Genomic DNA, 11,868 nt, shown 5'->3' with positions numbered 1-11,868 from the left:
TCGTCGAGAATTTTGTCGCTCAAACCATGACGCCCAAAGTCTTGGGCGACGAATCTATTATTTCCGTCGCCCAAAGATACATGGGGAGACGAACAAACTCGTCTCCTGAGTTAACTTTGGGCGACGAATGACATGGTGGTCACCCAAAGCGACTTTGGGCGACGAACTTATGCCTTTGTCAGCTTATGCGACTTTGGGTGACGAAAATATTCGTCTCCCAAATATTTTCTTAATTATTTTTTTTTAATTTTTTTTTTAATTTTTTTCTTTTTATCCAAAACCTATATAATAGAACACAAATTAACACAATTTATAAGTTTTTTTATTTAATAAATTTTTATTAACACAAATTAGAAAAATTATAATTTCATACAAAGTAGTAATAACCCTAATGGTCAATCTATTCTAAACCAGTAGCATCATCATCATTCATATCTGAAGGAGGTTGATGAGAAGATGGTGGCAGGACAAACCCAGGTATCGCCTTGGTCAATGCAGCATACAACGCCTCGTTCTCCGCTCTCTCAGCTCGTAAGTCCTCCTCCAACTTCTTCACTTGAGCGGACAATCATGCGACGACTGCAGATGGCTGAGAAGAAGATGAAGACGAAGACGAGGATCGAACATCACAAATCTCCCCATATCCTATGCCGCGTATTTCCTTACCGGGCCTAACACCCAATGAGTCTATCATAATACGAAGTTTGACATTAGGATCGGGTACTAGAATCGACTCCAACGGAGTACCCAGAGGGTGCTGCTCGGCCAAGCTCTCCAAATATATTCTCGAGTTGGCCACCATCTCATCCTTCAAAATGTTATATATACAAGTAACCAATTAGAAAAATAAATATAAAAAATTGTGAAAAAAATTAAAATATAAAAAACTAACATGTTTTGCCTTGGCCGCATCACAACCGGGATGAACATAGATATCCCCGAAAGTGTCTATCTCCGGGAATTGCGACCCACGCTGAAAAAGAAAAATAATTTTGTCAAAGACCCAAACAATATGACCGACTTCTTTTGTTAAATATTAAGCAAATTATAAATGTGTTAGTGTATGTATACAATAATAGAATAACAAAACAATAATCGATTTTTTAAAGTCTTAAAATGATAAAACGTACCAAAAACAACGGGCTCATGAAATGATCGCACAAAAAACGCCACTGGTCAGACCGCTCTGCCAACTCCATAGGGGGTTCGCCAATGCCTCAACTTCCGACGAAAATCCCTTGAAATGCACGTGTAGTTCGTGCTTCCACTGCCTGTAGGACTTGATGAGTAAATCTGTCATGTACGTGACGGTGAGGGGATCATCCATCTGAATGTCAAAGTTAACCTGAAAAAAATATTAGATTGTTATGAATGATCAAATTTATCGTTTTGAATTAATTCTTGAGCTATACACTCATTGAGATGGAGCGGATCACTTTGTGTTGAATCTCTGCCGGCAATTTTTTCCAAGTGGTTGCAACCATGGCGCACTCGGCACGGATAATAGCCCCCACATCGTGCGAGAACAAACTGTCAACGTTAGGATCTAACGGTCGTCAGCTGTTTTGCACACACATGACTGGAATCCGCGCCCCAGTACTGCGCACGATCTGAGAGGACTTCAACTCACTACATGGTCCCCTCGTCGCAGTGGATGACGTCGAAGTAGATGAAGCGGAAGCGGAATCGGAAGTGGAAGCGGTGACCTGACTAGAGCGGTGAGATCGACGAGCCCTCCATGGCATAGAGGGGCTCCCAGTACTCGAGGATGGCTGAACTACATCATTGGGAGCTGACTCCATCGCCTTCCACCTTATAACTAAATTATATTTCTCAAACTAATTAATCTACATTTTGTAATTAAACTAAATTTTATATTTAAAAACTAACAAACTAACTAATCTACATACAAACTACCTAATAAATTTTATAATTAAAAAACATATCAAACTAACTAATTTTATATGAAAACTAATTTGTTATCTAGCATAAGAAAATATCAGCAAACTAATTTCCCTAAGAACAATGATCAGGATTAAACTAATTTATTCAACACTAATAAACAAATTTAAGAACAAAAAATTAAAAACACCAGCCAAATAACATTAAAGGAGCGATTGAGTCTTAAGTCTGACCTGAAAATTTTCCCTAGGTATTACTATTCCCCTGGCCACCTGCACTTGATCCGTCTGAAAAAAAAAAGCTAAAGCTAATGAGCAGAAAACACAAAAAACAGAAAAACAAAAAACACCCAAATAAAAAGAAATAAAAAAAAAAAAAACCACCAAAAACCCACAATCGGGTGGGTTTGCTGTAGCTGGGTTCCGGTGGGGTTGCTAGTCGGGGTGGGGGTTTCTAGTGGGGATAGGAATGAGAATCGAGGGAGGAGGCAGGGAGAGGGGAAGGAGAGAGAAAGAGGAAGCCGGGGAGGGTTTTGGGGAGAGAGAAAGAGGAGGGGGTGAGTTTCGGGAGAAAGAGTTTTGAGTGATCGGCGACAAGGGGAAGCGAGAGATGCAGCAGCAAAGCGACGGCGGGGCTGAGGCTGGGCGGGGATCGGCAGGGATGGGGGTTTCTGTGGGTTGGGTTGGGCGGCCCTGGGGCTAGGGCTGGGCGGGGATCGGCGAGGATGGGCGGGGCTGGGGCTGGGAGAGAAGATCAGAGCGATGAGAGAAAATCGAAGGAAGGAAAAAAAATAGAAAAGAAGAAGAAGAAGAAAAGAAAGCATTTTAAAAATTTCGAGAACCTTAGGTGACGAAGAATTTTCGTCGCCCAAAACGTTCTTGGGCGATGAATTAACAATCTCCTTGCCTAAGAACAACTTGGGCGACAAACCTAAGTTCGTCGCCCAAACATTAAAATATATGGCGGACTTAACCCCGTCAAATTTTTCAACTTTTGGGCGACGAAGAAGAAATTCCGTCGCCCAAAAGAGTCTTGGGCGACGACTTTCCCACTTCGTCGCCTAAAAGCTGTCCGAATAATTAATTTTAAATAACTAAATATGTTGTTAATTTTACATAATCAATTATGTTGTTAATTTTATATAATCAATTTATTAATTTTAACGATTTGAACCGTTTATTTATTAGTCCCTCACTAAAAGATCATCCTTACAAAAAATCGGTCAAATCGAAATTCATCTAGCCGTTCGATTATCATTATTAAAATCATGATCGTTCATAAGTTCGATCTCCGATACTTAACTTCTAAAACTTTGATTGAGCTAATTTTTTGCATAAATGATCTTTGAGTGGGAAACTAACAAATGAACGGTTCGGATCGTTGAAAACACATCAATATATGAGATTATATATATACAAATGAATGGTTTATATATTTGAAGAATAAAATTTCATTAACTCTTTAATTGAAATCTTGTCATTTCAATAATTGTGAAGACCACAACGTGATTACAACGATCAAAGCCGTTCATCATCTATGTTCATACTCAAAGATCATTCGTGCAAAAAATCAGTCTAATTGGAGTTCATCTACCAATTCGATTATTATTATAAGAACTACGATCATTCATACACCCAAAACGCCAAACGTAACTTCTACATCTCTGATTGAGATAATTTTCTGCATGAATGATCTTTGAGTGGGGCACTAAGAAATGATCGGTTCAGATCGTTCAAACCACAATAGAAAAGTGAGCTTCTACATACATATACACTTGAAGAGTATAATTCTATTAGCTTTTTTGTTAAAACTTTGTCGATTCAACAATTGTGAAGACTACAATGTGATTTCAACGATCTAAGCTGTTCATTTTATTCGTTTATACTCAAAGATCATCTCTATTAAAAATCGGTCAAATCAGAATTCATCTACTCGTTCGATTAGTATTAGAAAATTCACAATCGTTCATAAGTTCGAGCACCGTTACCTAACTTTTACACATCTCTGATTTAGTTAATTTTTTGCAGGGATGATCTTAAAGTGGGGAACTAAAAAATGAACAGTTCGGATCGTTGGAAACACGATCGCATCTTATACGATTACATACATAAAATTGTACACAAAAAAGGCAATGAGATTTTGGGCAACGAACTGCGCATTTTGTCGCCTAAGAGGACTTTTGGCGACGCATACTAATATTCCTCGCCTCAAGTAACCTAGGGCGACGAACCATTTCCTCGCCCAAAGTTACTTTAGGCGAGGAATGTTAAATTTCGTCGCCTATAGTTATCTTAGGCGACGAACAAATTTGTCGCCCAAAGTCTCTTTGAGTGACGAAATTTACATTCCTCGCCTAAAGTAACTTTGAGCGAGGAAATGGTTCGTCGCCCAAACCTTTATTAGTAGGCAATAATCGTTCATGCGTTCGAACTCCGATACTTAACTTTTACATCTCTAACTTTTGCATAGATGATCTTTGAGTGAAAAACTAATAAATGAACAATTCGGATTATTGAAAACACGATTGATATTTGAGATTCTATATATAAAAGAATGGTTTATACATTTGAAGAATAAAATTCTATTAACTCTTTTATTGAAACCTTGTCGTTTCAATAATTATGAAGAGCACAACGAGATTACAACGATCAGAGCGGTTCATCATGTATGTTGATACTCAAAGATCATCCCTGCAAAAAATCGGTTGAATCGGAGTTCATATACCCGTTCAATTATTATTATAAGAATCACGATCGTTTATACATCCTAAACGCCAAACCTAACTTCTACATCTCCGATTGAGATAATTTTTTGCATGGATGATCTTTGAGTGGGGCACTAAGAAATGATCAGTTCGGATCGTTAAAAACACAATAGAAAAGTGAGCTTCTACATACAAATACACTTGAAGAGTATAATTCTATTAGCTTTTTCGTTGAAACTTTGTCGATTCAATAATTGTGAAGACTACAATGTGATTTCAACAATCGGAGCCGTTCATTTTATTCGTTTATACTGAAAGATCATTCCTGCAAAAAATCGGCCAAATCGGAATTCATCTACTCGATCGATTAGTATTAGAAAATTCACGATCGTTCATAAATTCGAGCACCGTTACGTAACTTTTACATCTCCGATTGAGCTAATTTTTTGCAATGATGATCATTGAGTGAGGAATTAAAAATTGAATGGTTTGGATTAATGGAAACATGATTGCATTATATGAATATGACCTACATAAAATTGTACAAAAAAAAAAGCAATGAGACTTTGGGCGAAGAATATGCATGTTCCTCGCCCATACATTAGGCGACGAATACGTAAGTTCCTCGCCCAAAGTGACTTTGGGCGACGAACAGAAAACTTCCTTGCCTAAAATGACTTTGAGCGACGAAATTGGGCGAGGAACAGAAAAATATTTCGTCGCTCAAAGTCATTTTAGGAGATGAAGTTTTCTGTTCGTCGCCCAAAGTCACTTTGGGCGAGGAACTGACATATTCGTCGCCCAATGTATGGATCAACTACCGTTTTGGCGCGTGATTTGAGGCGACGAAATATTGTCATCGCCCAAAGTACCTTTAGGCGAGGAACATTATATTCGTCGCCCAAACCTAGATGGGATTAGGCGACAAATTTTCTAGTTCGTCGCCCAAAGTTGCTTTGGGCGACGAATTTTAGTTCATCTCCCAAAGTTTCGTTGCCCAAATATATTTTTCTTGTAGTGACTAAATCATTATTATTTCCTCTTTTCAAAATGAATAAACATGCACTAGCTTGTTTAAATCCCTCAATTAAGTTAGCATGCAACAATTAAATAATTTTCTAAATAAATAATCATAAATTGCATAAAACATTTATAAAACAAGATCCACTCATGGTTTACACCGAGCTATGCCAAATCCTTTCCGGAATTGATTCCTACTCACGATCCTTCACTTGTTTGTCACTAGAATAGCCAAGAGGTGAAACTCATTCAACCTAGTATAAAAACATGCCCAGTTTCATAATTTGAGAAATTTATTATACGAATTCCAAGTAAAGAGATAAAATAATCGATATGCCCTCTTAATTGAACGGAATCTAATTTTTTTTTTTTTTTTTTCCATAAAATTTCCAATCTAATACGCTAGTATTTCTATTTTCCATTACCTTGAATAATTTAATTGATCAATCACCGATCCATAAAAAGTATTATTCATGTTCAGTGAAATTAAGCAATTCATATAGTATTTCGTGTAATTTGTTGTTATAGTTTATAGAGTTTGTATAGCTACGCTGATCTAAAATGATGAGCATATTAATTGGTTGGCAACTTTGTTTAAATTAATGTATGTCATTTGTCTAATTGTAGGTACTTTGTTTGTTGAGTATGATGCTCCATTAACATATTTATTTGTAAGTTTTTTTATAGGTTCTATAATAATTTGGGCCATTAAATTGTTGCAGGTACCCATGTATGTAAATTAAAACTTAGGAAATTTGTATGTAATTCATTGTAGGTAAAAATTATATTTGAGTTAGCTAGGTAAATTTTGAAAATCTGTCGAGAATATATTGATGTGATTTGAACTATTATTATGTATGTATTATTTATTTGATCAATATAGGAAATATATGTGATTGACATGTAAATTATTTTACTTATATTTGATGAAATTTCAATCGATGGTTAAATTAGTTAATTAATATACCTACTTGTACTCATGTAAAATGGCCTTCTCTCATGAGCATCCGGGTCGTCAGGACTTGGTCTAGACCTAGATATTGTACTGGGATACATAATGCGCATCCTATATCAGAACATCCTTATACAATTATGTTCACCCAATAGTAAATTAGTTGAAACCTCTTGATATCCATTTCTTTCAAGAAGAAACTCATAGTAAATTATGGCTAACCCTTTGATATACCTCTTTTCTTACCTCAAACCCATTCTCTTTATTTTTATTGAGTTTAACCCTTTGACTAGTCTCCAACTAAGCAAATTTCCTTATTTTGCTTGATTAGTAAGTTTTTTTTTTTTTTTTTCAAAAATGAATTTTGTTATTTCCCTTAAATGCCTTTTTCCCCCTTTGTCATTTTTTTTTTAAGAGTCATAAATGTTATTTGTCTAATCAATTACTTATATTATAGTTAATTTTTTCAGTTTTAAATTAGATAATTTTCCAATTGACTTATTTTCTACATTGATTTGAATTTTTTTTTTATCAATTTTCAAATTAAAATATTAATTTGTTCCATCAATATACACTATCAATATATTATATACACCCACTAAAAATAATATACGTATAATAAGTATGTTAGTGCACTACTAAAATAAATACACATATCAGTATGTTAGCTAGTGCACCTACTAAAAGAAATACACATATCAGTATATTAGTGCGCGCACCTACTAAAAATAATATACATATTAGTATGTTAGTGCACGTACTTACTAAAATTAATATACATATTAGTACAGTAGTGCACCTACTAAAAAACTCTATACGTATCAATATAATATTAGTGCACTAACATTAATTAAATGCTTATATATATATAACTTACCTACGTACATAAAATACATATATATGATTTACCTACATCAAATGCTTATGCATAATTTATCTATATCAAATGATTATATACAATTTACCAACATTAAATACTTATACACAATTTATCTTATATATATAATTTATCTATGCTAAAAACAGGGATTTTTGTTAGATGATGTTGGGTATTAAAAGTTTTATGAGCATGTATGGCAAATTTTGTAAATTTTTAAAACTACAAGCCCCTTCCGTTGAGGTATACCTCATTTTAAGCATGATGATGTATGACTTGTGAGATCTACTGTGTATTGTAATTTGATGCTTGAAGCCGTTTTATTTCTAAATCTCTATACAAGGATCATTCTTGCAAAACATTAGGTAAATCGGAAACCATTAAGCCATCTAATTATGGTAGAATAAATGGATGAACATAATGATTCCGTAAACACTTGAAATGATGGCCCTTTAATCAAATGGTTAAACGATTTCCAATTTCTCTAATTTTTTCTAAAGATGATCCTTGTATGGAGACTAAGAAAATAGGCGACTTCGATCGTCGAATTACAATACAAATAGGGTCCCACAAGCCATACTTCATCATGTTTAAGATGAAGTATACCTCAACGAAATGAGCTTGTTTAAAAGTATATAGTATAAAGATATTCTATGTGGCATCTACAATTTTAAAATGAGCATAAGCTATTAATCTAATTAAGTCTTATAAAATATAAGTTGTATGGGCATTTATCTAATTATCCCTAAATTTTTTTGTTGGGTACGTTGTGCACTTTGACTAATTGCAAACTCGATCAACAAATCTCTATGCTCATGATAAGTCAGCATCATATCATTTAAAACTCAAAATTGTAATCGATCTCTAAAATGCCCTTCTGTAAAAGTGAAGGTTTTATAAATTTATATTTTTATGCAATAACTCTTTTGTCTCTCATTTTCATTAGGTTTTTGTTTCTTTTTAAGTACAGTTCACAAATAAGGCTGATTACTTAGCCTATTTACTACAGTAAATCTCAGTCCGGTCTATATTAATGAAATGCATACGACACGGAACCTACTGAGCACTCAGTACTGTTTACCAAGTATTCGGCAATTGCCACTGTCAGTTAGTGACAATTATTGCCATAGTGCGACAGTAACTATTTGAAGCTGCATAAAAATGATACTTGTTAATATCCCTTACGTCATTTATTAGATCAACATGTAAAAAACTAATGAAACTAACATAAAACACACAATTTAAGCTTATAAAGTCACATGCACCCATGTTACAGCATAAAAATGACTGTTACTAATTACCACCATCCGGATATTATAAATATGGCAAGAATTAGGAGTTATTGGTTGCATTTACATGCATGGTGGCTCGGTCATTACCCCCCACCAAAAGAAAAATGGTTTTGTGTTTCAAAGTCTGTGAACGTGTATGTTACGAAAAATAAATAAAGCACAGGATGTACGTTTATCAATCAGTACATGCGTGATGCGTGTATTAATTTTAATTTTTATGGCTTTTTTGATTGAGATTTTTTGAACCAACTGCAAAAACAGAAACAAGTATAATGAAGGGAATCATAATATTGCAACAGCTCAATAATTAAGGACAAGAATAAGCCCAATAAGGTGATGGCCGGGGGTTTTCCTATAGGAAAGAGACAATATCTATAATTATTGGTACCTGTTTCCTAAAAGCTTGTGAAGCCTAATTATCAGACCTGTTTCATCCTCTGTAAACTCTCCTCTCTTGATATTTGGCTTCAGATAGTTCAACCATCTTAGTCTACAGCTCTTCCTGCATCTGTTCAACCCTGCATGCAATATACACATAATTTGTTAAACTATCTCTCATCTCCCACTCCCTATTTCTCTGCCATAGCTATACATTAATGGCTAGTTTGGAATATCTATTATTTCGAACTGGACAGAACTGGACTGTACTTAATTGTATTTAATTAAAATTATAATGTTGAAGTACAAATCTAAGAGATTATATAATGCTTAAATTGTGTTAAAAGGCTCTATAATCTCCGCAAAATAAAATACAGTCCAATTCATTACAATTTTATACATTTTAGTATAATATAGCTAGTTTATTTTAGTCCGACCAAGTCCTACGTAAAGGTAATATTTTCTTACCTGACAATTTGACATTATATATTATTTTAAGGTCCATTGACTTTAGGTACCAAATTATAATGTTTTTTCATTTCAACTACTAAAATATTTATGTCATTTCACTTTAGATACTAAATTTCAGTTTAGGTACCAACTTTAAAAAACATGGTTATATCGAACTGTGACTGTCTAACAATCATAACTTTTTTATTAATTTGTTGTTTTTTCAATATTTGCAAGGCTTAAACTTTAATGTTTAGTCTTTGGGTTATAGGACTTCATCCCCCAAACCTAAATCAAAATTATGAAACCCTTAAAAATTTTGATTTTTTATAAATTTTAAATAGTCACAACTGTGACTGTTCGACAATTACAACTGTAACTGTTCGACAGTCACAACTGTATAATAAACTGATTTGTGACCTAATCCAAAATGCTTTACTCTAGGTTAGTACCTAAACTAAAAAAAATTAGTGTCTTGCTACTTTACTAAAAAACTATTGATATTTGGTATTTAATTCTAATTTTTTAATTATTTTATCATATTGTCAATCTGAACCTTATACAGTTCGCAAATAGTCAACTTATATAGTTAATGCTTTTGAGAAAAACTCACTATCAGATTGACTATAAACCTTATTCATTTTAGTAACTAGTCAACTTATATAGTTAATGCTTTTGAGAAAACTCACTATCAAATTGACTATAAACCTTATTCATTTTAGTAAATGGTCAACTTATATAGCTAATGCTTTTGAGAAATACTCAGTATCAGATTTGACTATATGGCAAGAAAACATTAACATATACCTGCTTTGGAAGGAATTTGGTGCCACTTTCCCTCTCCATAATTCTCAATGCACTACCTCAGAAGAGTGTCTTCCTCTCTAGTCCAGGCACCTTTTCTGACACCCAACTTATTGTAACCCTCCATATGGTGCCTGCCAGTGTTGTATGTAACTACCTCTATAACTTATTATCTTCAAAGCCTCTAGAGGCAACGTACCTATATATATATATATATAAACAAAGGGAAGGGCTTCCAAGGTCATCATCACAAGCTTCTGAGGCCGGTGACGTGTATGTCTTGCATCCACACAAAATGAAAAGTACTTTCAAAAGATTGCCACGAACAGTAGCTACCCTCAATTATAAATTGAGAACAAATTTGCCATCACCACTTCATTCTAAATAAGACACCTGTCTTATAAGGTAACTACAGTTACTTTTTTAATTTTTTTTACAATAAATACATTTAAAATTGAGAAAATTACACTTTAGTCCTTCTAACATTTCTTAAAAAAAAAAAACTTTATGATTTTTTTTTTCTAAATAAAGTCCTTATTTTTTTAAATAAAGTTTTTTGATTATTGCCTTATCAAAGAAATATATCATTATTTTTTTATTTTTTGAGAATATATGATATGGGTTAACTTTATATCTTTTTAGAGTATAGAATGAGGTTTGTGAAGGCTGTATATTAAATTTTAACTCTGAAATTTTGGACGGAATCTCAAAATTAAAACTTAATATAAAGTCGACAAATCAGGACTTGACAAAGAAGTAAAAATGCACTGTCGAACAATCGAAAATAGCCGCCAACCACTCGGCGCCTGGTATGTGTGAAAAAAATAAAAAGGCTTTTTTACTTAAATACCACCTGAACTATAAAGGGTGTGCTCAAATACCACCCAAAATTTTTTTCTTGCCAATTTACCACCTGAACTTTCACATATTGGCCAATTTACCACCTACCGTCATTTTAGTTAAATTTTCTGTTTATTTTAAGGGTATTTTTGTCATTTATATAAAAAAAGCATTTTAAATATTAAAAAAAAAATCTAATTAAACCCCCTAAAAAAAAAGGGTATTTCCATTTTCTATTTTTTTAGTTTTTAATTTTTTTTCTAATTATATTTTAAAAAAAGTTTTTAAAATAATAATATTTTTTTATTGTATTCAAGGGCAAAATGGAAAGTTTGGGAAATTTTTTGATGATTTAACAGAAAAATGGATGTTAGGTGGCAAATTAGCACATATTAATAATTTCAGGTGGTAAATTGGCAAGAAAAAAAATTTGGGTGGTATTTGAGCACACCCCCTGTAGTTCAGGTGCTATTTGGGTAAAAAAGCCTTAAAAAATAATAGACAAATATTGTGTAACATGAAGCTAGCACTCCCATTCTTCAATAAATTCATCCCTCCACTTTCTTTTAGCATGGACTAATTAGAGGTAAGATATTTGTGTGACTAGAATAATCAATTGGTAAAGAGCGTTTGGATTTACACTTCAATC

The 11,868-nt window shown here is 33.5% G+C and overlaps 1 pseudogene; it reads right to left on the bottom strand.

Moving 5' to 3' along the window:
• Positions 1 to 1,556: 1,556 nt before the first annotated feature.
• LOC147286383 (transcription factor MYB114 pseudogene) lies at positions 1,557 to 10,506 on the bottom strand (annotated as a pseudogene).
• Between the last annotated feature and the right edge of the window lie 1,362 nt (positions 10,507 to 11,868).

Source organism: Dryas octopetala, chromosome 4 (genome assembly GCF_963921425.1).
Source record: "Dryas octopetala chromosome 4, drDryOcto1.1, whole genome shotgun sequence".
In the NCBI taxonomy this organism is placed as follows: domain Eukaryota; kingdom Viridiplantae; phylum Streptophyta; class Magnoliopsida; order Rosales; family Rosaceae; genus Dryas; species Dryas octopetala.
The sequence above is the reverse complement of the archived record's forward strand: the minus strand, read 5'-3'. Positions and strand labels throughout refer to the sequence as shown.